Source organism: Cherax quadricarinatus, chromosome 18, assembly GCF_038502225.1.
Source record: "Cherax quadricarinatus isolate ZL_2023a chromosome 18, ASM3850222v1, whole genome shotgun sequence".
In the NCBI taxonomy this organism is placed as follows: Eukaryota; Metazoa; Arthropoda; class Malacostraca; order Decapoda; family Parastacidae; genus Cherax; species Cherax quadricarinatus.
Window position 1 is genome coordinate 11,618,774 of NC_091309.1, and position 8,146 is coordinate 11,626,919.

Sequence of the window (8,146 nt, forward strand, 5' to 3'; positions counted from 1 at the left end):
TACTACCACACAACACAACCTACTACCACACAACACAACCTACTATCACAGGACAGAACTCGGGTCCTTCCCTAGTGAGCTACGTACCTATATTTATGGCAAACAGGCAGTTTTTTAAGAGACATTTTAAATTTCAATAATGCTTCCAATAAATGCTTAGTATTTATTGGAATATGGTCTGAGCTTCCATTAAAAACAAACAATACTGCTGGGATTATTAATCAAGATTGTCTGTAAACTAGGAAAACTAGACTGGTAGCGCACTCATCTCACATAGTGAGGTCCGGGGGTCGATCCCAGGTGCGCGTGGAAATATTAGGACGTGTTTCCTTAAGATACCTGCTGTCTAATGTTCACCCATCCGTAAAATGGGTACCTGGATGTTAGTCGACTGCTGTGGGTCGCATCCTGAGGATAAAATTGACCTAATTTACCCGAAATGCTCTGCATAACAAGCATGTCATTGATGTCAGCTAGGCCTATATACCTTGTACATAACTTGTAGAAATAAAGATTATTTATAAAAACCAGTGTGGCTTATTTCCATTGGAGTCAAATGGTCCTTGTCCTCAGGATGCCACCCAAAATAGAGGACTAACAACCAGGTATATATTTACTGCTAGGTGAATAGGGGTCAAGAAAACATACCTCAGTATCAGACCCACACGCATATTTTTTGATCTACAATATGCCTAAATTACTTAACATTTGAAAACGAATTCCCATGCCGGGAATCGAACCCGGGCCTCCTGGGTGAAAGCCAGGTATCCTAGCCACTAGACCACATGGGACTTGAGAATATAATTATGCTGCTGTATAGTAAAGGAGCAAAAATAGATTTTTACAATTGTATTGTACTGTTGCATGTATAACTCTGTGGGTCGAACTTTTTTTTTGTCACCCACGAATACTCATGCAAAAAGTGTAGGAAGTGTAGCCCGAAATGCCTAGCCATGCTAAGCGTTCTAGTGGTACACTCTGTAATCTCAATTTTACTACATGTTAAACCAAACAATAACCAAATTTCTGTAAACTCAGCATTGTAATCCTTATAGAGAATAAACTTTGGTCAGATGACCGTAAGCTCCAGCTGCGGGTCTTCGTATGACTGAGACCCGCGTCAGGAAACACTTGTCCTGTTTCCTGACAAACCTGACCTAACGTAGCCTAATTTCTTCATTCCTATTATGTGTATCTCTAAAACCCTGAGCAGGTTATTAAGGAGCCAGTAAGGAGGCCTACAAGAGGATTTTAGTGCCAAAATTTTCGTCTGACATGGGCTAATGCCACTAGCCTTACACGGGTTAGTGCCACTAGTCTTCCACGGTTTTATATTCCTAAAAGACAAATATTATCATCTGTGACCCACAAACTAGATCGTGGGTCCATATGTACCAAGACTCCAATGGAAATACGTCACTTTGGATTTTTTGGGTTATCCTAAGTAATTTACATTATGTAAATTACAATATCTGGTGCAATGGTCTACCATACACACAGGTGTATGGGTAATACAGTGCCTGCTGGGTGCACCTATGGCCTCTGCATTCATTCATTACCCACAAACCAACCATATTTCTTTAGTCATCTTTGCCAGCTGTAAGCACAGTAAGTGGTGGTGGTGGGTGGTATATAACACTGTCAGCTGGTGATTGTTTGGTATACCGTGGCATTCTAACTTGTTAGTAGAATGTTTGATTGCTTGTAATAATCGTGCCATCCATTTAGAAGCTGTCAGGCTGTCAGCTGTCATATATGTCACCCTGACCTGTGATTCTTGTCCAATTTTTTTTTCACTGTTTATCATTAAGTTGGGTTGAAATAATTACGCATTTTTAAAGTATTTTATATATATATATATATATATATATATATATATATATATATATATATATATATATATATATATATATATATATATATATATATATATATATATATATATATATATATATATATATATATATATATATATATATATATATATATATATATATATATCGATTTAGTGAAGCGGGAATATATAAAAACCTTACAAGTTAATTCTGAGGTAATTTTTTATTTTTTGTCGAGTGATATAAGTGACAAGAAAAAAAAAATTGCAACTTGTATAATTACTTCCAATTCAGAGTCATGTACTTATATATCTGTTATATCTATGTGACTCTGATGGGACAGTATTATACCCTTAAAGAATATCTTATCATTTCACATACACTTTTTAAATTACACCAAAGTGGTTGGGCCACTTACCTTTTATATCCTACCTCTCTCCCCCCCCCTCCCGCCCTTTTCCAATATTTCTATCCTTACCCATCCTTCTTCCTTACCCATCTTACCAAAGCTCTGGTCATAAGAAGAAGAAGAAGAAGTGACAAGACTTAACCATCCGTTGCTTATAGCACAACCTGGTAAAGCAGGTCTGCAGCAGAAGTACTGGCAATGTTACGCTCTGCAAGAGCTTCTACTAACATTATTACAGTACTGGTACTGTTGAAGGTACATGAATCAATCAGGACTTTGATCTAAGGAAGGGGAGAGTGGCTCTGATATCAAGGCACTAAAGATCCCAATGGAAATAAGTCACTTTGACCTTTTTATAGGTTATCCTAGGTAATCTACACATATGCTGCTATGTATGATAATTTATGTAACTGTATTTATGTGTACCTGTACCTGAATAAACTTACTTACATCCTCTTGAAAGGTTAAGCTTTTGAGGAAGCAAAACTAATATAGAAGTTGTCCCTGAAAGCCCACTAAGACGGAACATTTTCTGTTTCAACTGTATTGAGACAGAAAATGTAACCATAGGATAATTATTATTATTTTTGGATTCTATCGTACGTGAATTGGCAAAGACGTATGCCTTCAGAGAGAAAGTAGAATATAACTTTGGGTTGTCAGCTGATAGTTTGAGGTCAATAGTACGAAAAGAATTTCATTAACTTGAGACAGAAACGGAAACTATAAGTTTATTGAGGTATACACAAACAGTTACATGGATTGTGGAGTTTTTTACATAATTTCCTAAATGTAGAATATATAAATGAATAATATAATAATTGTGTAATAAAATATGATGCTGATTTGACCCTTTCGAGATATTTTGAGTGAGGGGGGTGTAGAAGAGCTGCTGAGTGACGCCGGAGAGTGACGGGGACAGAGAGACGCCATATTGAATTTAAAGTGTGAGCATTGGACTGAGTTGTGAAATGTGATCGGGCGTTCTCGAAGGTCAGTTGGGGGTTTTCGGCCTGAATTTGTAATTAGGAACCCCTGTTAACGTTCCCTGCTGAAGAATTGGAAATTTGCGGGACCTCAAGAACTGCATGTGGTCAGCAGAACATAACTCACAGGGAAGTGCACCATTAGTTCTTGCATTTAGATCTCTAGCTGGCCAGTGTAGGGGTCTAGGTGTCAGGCAGTTGTTGTGGTGTGATCCATCTACAATAATTAAATGGTAAGTATTAATACCAATTATGTTTTGTATACCCAACACGCCTAATCCTATACAGTCCACAACTTTAATTTAGCAGAGTAGCTGGTTTTGGTATTGTAATTATTAATTTAATTTCAGGTCCACCTTTTGTAAGAGTGGTAGGGAGTGGGCTTTGAGGGAGTGACAATTTGGCGACCTGCTGTGACTAAGTCTCACTTACCTCATCCAAATTACTTGCAGGTAATAATTCAGGTAATGCCCTGTAAACCTCCTGCAGGTAATTTACTCACATCATAATAATAATAATAATTCACATCCTCCGGATGCAACATCCCAGCAATTCCAGGAACAGCTGTTAAAAATTGACCACTGTCTGGAAAACCTTCCAGCTCCTGCACCCAACATCTTGCTCCTGGGGGATTTCAACTTAAGGCACCTAAAATGGAGGAATATAGCAAATAATATTGTTGCAGTAATAACACCAGGAGGCAGCTCTGATGAAAACTCACACTCACGCGAGCTTTTAAATCTCTGCACAAAATTCAATTTAAACCAGCAAATAATAGAGCCTACTAGACTGGAGAATACACTAGACCTCATCTTCACTAACAATGATGATCTGATAAGAAATGTCACCATATCAAAAACAATATACTCAGATCACAACATAATTGAGGTTCAGACATGTATGCGTGGAGCCCCAGACCGACATAATGAGATTAGTCACGAGGGAGCATTCACCAAATTCAACTTCAATAACAAAAACATAAAGTGGGACCAAGTAAACCAAGTCCTAACCGATATAAGCTGGGAAGATATACTAAGCAACACAGACCCCAACTTATGCCTAGAACAGATTAACTCGGTGGCACTCGATGTATGCACAAGGCTTATTCCTCTAAGAAAAAGGAGGAGTAGATGTAAAACAGAAAGAGACAGGCGCTCCCTTTACAGGCGACGGAAAAGAATAACAGAGCGGCTAAAAGAGGTCAATATATCTGAAATGCGTAGGGAGACACTGGTCAGAGAAATAGCAAGCATCGAACTTAAGCTAAAAGAATCCTTTAGGAGTCAGGAATCGCAGGAAGAACTAAAAGCCATAAATGAAATCGAAAGAAACCCAAAGTATTTCTTCTCCTATGCCAAATCAAAATCGAGAACAACGTCCAGTATTGGGCCCCTACTTAAACAAGATGGGTCCTACACAGATGACAGCAAGGAAATGAGTGAGCTACTCAAGTCCCAATATGACTCAGTTTTTAGCGAGCCGCTAACCAGACTGAGAGTCGAAGATCAAAATGAATTTTTTATGAGAGAGCCACAAAATTTGATTAACACAAGCCTATCCGATGTTATCCTGACGCCAAATGACTTCGAACAGGCGATAAATGACATGCCCATGCACTCTGCCCCAGGGCCAGACTCATGGAACTCTGTGTTCATCAAGAACTGCAAGAAGCCCCTATCACGAGCCTTTTCCATCCTATGGAGAGGGAGCATGGACACGGGGGTCGTCCCACAGTTACTAAAAACAACAGACATAGCCCCACTCCACAAAGGGGGCAGTAAAGCAACAGCAAAGAACTACAGACCAATAGCACTAACATCCCATATCATAAAAATCTTTGAAAGGGTCCTAAGAAGCAAGATCACCACCCATCTAGAAACCCATCAGTTACACAACCCAGGGCAACATGGGTTTAGAACAGGTCGCTCCTGTCTGTCTCAACTATTGGATCACTACGACAAGGTCCTAAATGCACTAGAAGACAAAAAGAATGCAGATGTAATATATATAGACTTTGCAAAAGCCTTCGACAAGTGTGACCATGGCGTAATAGCGCACAAAATGCGTGCTAAAGGAATAACAGGAAAAGTCGGTCGATGGATCTATAATTTCCTCACTAACAGAACACAGAGAGTAGTCGTCAACAGAGTAAAGTCCGAGGCAGCTACGGTGAAAAGCTCTGTTCCACAAGGCACAGTACTCGCTCCCATCTTGTTCCCCATCCTCATATCCGACATAGACAAGGATGTCAGCCACAGCACCGTGTCTTCCTTTGCAGATGACACCCGAATCTGCATGACAGTGTCTTCCATTGCAGACACTGCAAAGCTCCAGGCGGACATCAACCAAATCTTTCAGTGGGCTGCAGAAAACAATATGAAGTTCAACGATGAGAAATTTCAATTACTCAGATATGGTAAACATGAGGAAATTAAATCTTCATCAGAGTACAAAACAAATTCTGGCCACAAAATAGAGCGAAACACCAACGTCAAAGACCTGGGAGTGATCATGTCGGAGGATCTCACCTTCAAGGACCATAACATTGTATCAATCGCATCTGCTAGAAAAATGACAGGATGGATAATGAGAACCTTCAAAACTAGGGAGGCCAAGCCCATGATGACACTCTTCAGGTCACTTGTTCTATCTAGGCTGGAATATTGCTGCACACTAACAGCACCTTTCAAGGCAGGTGAAATTGCCGACCTAGAAAATGTACAGAGAACTTTCACGGCGCGCATAACGGAGATAAAACACCTCAATTATTGGGAGCGCTTGAGGTTCCTAAACCTGTATTCCCTGGAACGCAGGAGGGAGAGATACATGATTATATACACCTGAAAAATCCTAGAGGGACTAGTACCGAACTTGCACACGAAAATCACTCACTACGAAAGCAAAAGACTTGGCAGACGATGCACCATCCCCCAATGAAAAGCAGGGGTGTCACTAGCACGTTAAGAGACCATACAATAAGTGTCAGGGGCCCGAGACTGTTCAACTGCCTCCCAGCACACATAAGGGGGATTACCAACAGACCCCTGGCAGTCTTCAAGCTGGCACTGGACAAGCACCTAAAGTCAGTTCCGGATCAGCCGGGCTGTGGCTCGTACGTTGGTTTGCGTGCAGTCAGCAGCAACAGCCTGGTTGATCAGGCTCTGATCCACCAGGAGGCCTGGTCACAGACCGGGCCGCGGGGGCTTTGAGGATTGTGCATTAGTTTCTTGGGAGGGTAGGTGGGCAGGGTGACGAGAAATGATGTTATTTCCTAGCTGATACAGGTCATGTATTCCAAATATTTTTGTGTATGGCTGTTATATGAAGCCATCTTGATTCACTTATCCCCAACTTTAGTCTTATTATCCCATACAACCTTTTCTCAAACCCCAAATAAGGTGTCTTGTGCTGGCCATCCTACGAGGTGGTAATTCCCAATAACAGAAACTTCAGCTCTTCTGGAACGAAACCTTTGAGGCTCCTTTAGCGGACGAATCCAGAAACTCCAGCTCTTCTGGAACGAAACCTTTGAGGCTCCTGCAGCTGACGAATCCAGAAACATCAGCTCTTCTGGAACGAAACCTTTGAGGCTCCTGTAGCGGAAGAAACCAGAAACTCCAGCTCTTCTGGAACGAAACCTTTGAGGCTCCTGCAGCTGACGAATCCAGAAACTCCAGCTCTTCTGGAACGAAACCTTTGAGGCTCCTGCAGCTGACGAATCCAGAAACTCCAGCTCTTCTGGAACGAAACCTTTGAGGCTCCTGCAGCTGACGAATCCAGAAACTCCAGCTCTTCTGGAACGAAACCTTTGAGGCTCCTGCAGCTGACGAATCCAGAAGCTTCAGCTCTTCTGGAACGAAACCTTTGAGGCTCCTGTAGCGGACAAATCCAGAAACTCCAGCTCTTCTGGAACGAAACCTTTGAGGCTCCTTTAGCGGACGAATCCAGAAACTCCAGCTCTTCTGGAACGAAACCTTTGAGGCTCCTGCAGCTGACGAATCCAGAAACTCCAGCTCTTCTGGAACGAAACCTATGAGGCTCCTTTAGCGGACGAATCCAGAAACTCCAGCTCTTCTGGAACGAAACCTTTGAGGCTTCTTTAGCGGACGAATCCAGAAACTCCAGCTCTCCTGGAACGAAACCTTTGAGGCTCCTGTAGCTGACAAATCATTAGTGGAATCCTTGACTATATCCTCGTTGTCCTAATGAACTCTCCCAGCTCAGACAGAGCTCTCAGCAAAATTGATAAAATACTTTTCTCGTGATGCGTGATTGAATATAACAGGGGAGAAAATATTTTGTCTTTGTTCCTATTATATAACCGTCATATAACGAAGTGGCAGCACATTGTCAATATATCCAATTTTCCTAAATAAAAACTAAAACTTCCACGGGGTTGGCAGGGATAACAAACTTGTTGACGACTTCCGGTATAAATAACAAAAAGGCATAATACCGTGACTGGAACGATACACAAATAACCCGCACATAGAAGAGAGGAGCTTACCACGACGTTTCGGTCGTAAGCTCCTCTTTTCTATGTGCAGGTTTGTAGATGAATGGTTCAGAGAACCGACATGTTGATAAATTAGACACATGTGCAACTCTTGGGTATCTTTATTGAGGAAACGTTTCGCCACACTACTCAAGATTGATGGACTGAACACATCGACTCAAGGTTGAGGGACTGATTACCTCATTCTCCTCCTGTTCTTCAAGTTTCTCCTATGTATGGACTGATGAAGCCACTGTGTGGCGAAACGTTTCCTCAATAAAGATACCCAAGAGTTGCACATGTGTCTAATTTATCAATATGTGCAGGTTATTTGTGTATGACTTCCGCTAGGTTCATTTAGCTTCATTAAAGGATTCTCACCATGGCTGTTTACAAGTTGTTGTTTTGGGGGCTTCTAGCA

General features: G+C 41.3%; 1 non-coding gene across 1 annotated transcript; it reads right to left on the reverse strand.

Annotated features, from left to right (window-relative positions):
* Window positions 1–719: 719 nt before the first annotated feature.
* Window positions 720–791, reverse strand: TRNAE-UUC (transfer RNA glutamic acid (anticodon UUC)). The gene has a single exon. It is a non-coding gene; the product is annotated as a tRNA-Glu (tRNA).
* Window positions 792–8,146: the final 7,355 nt, after the last annotated feature.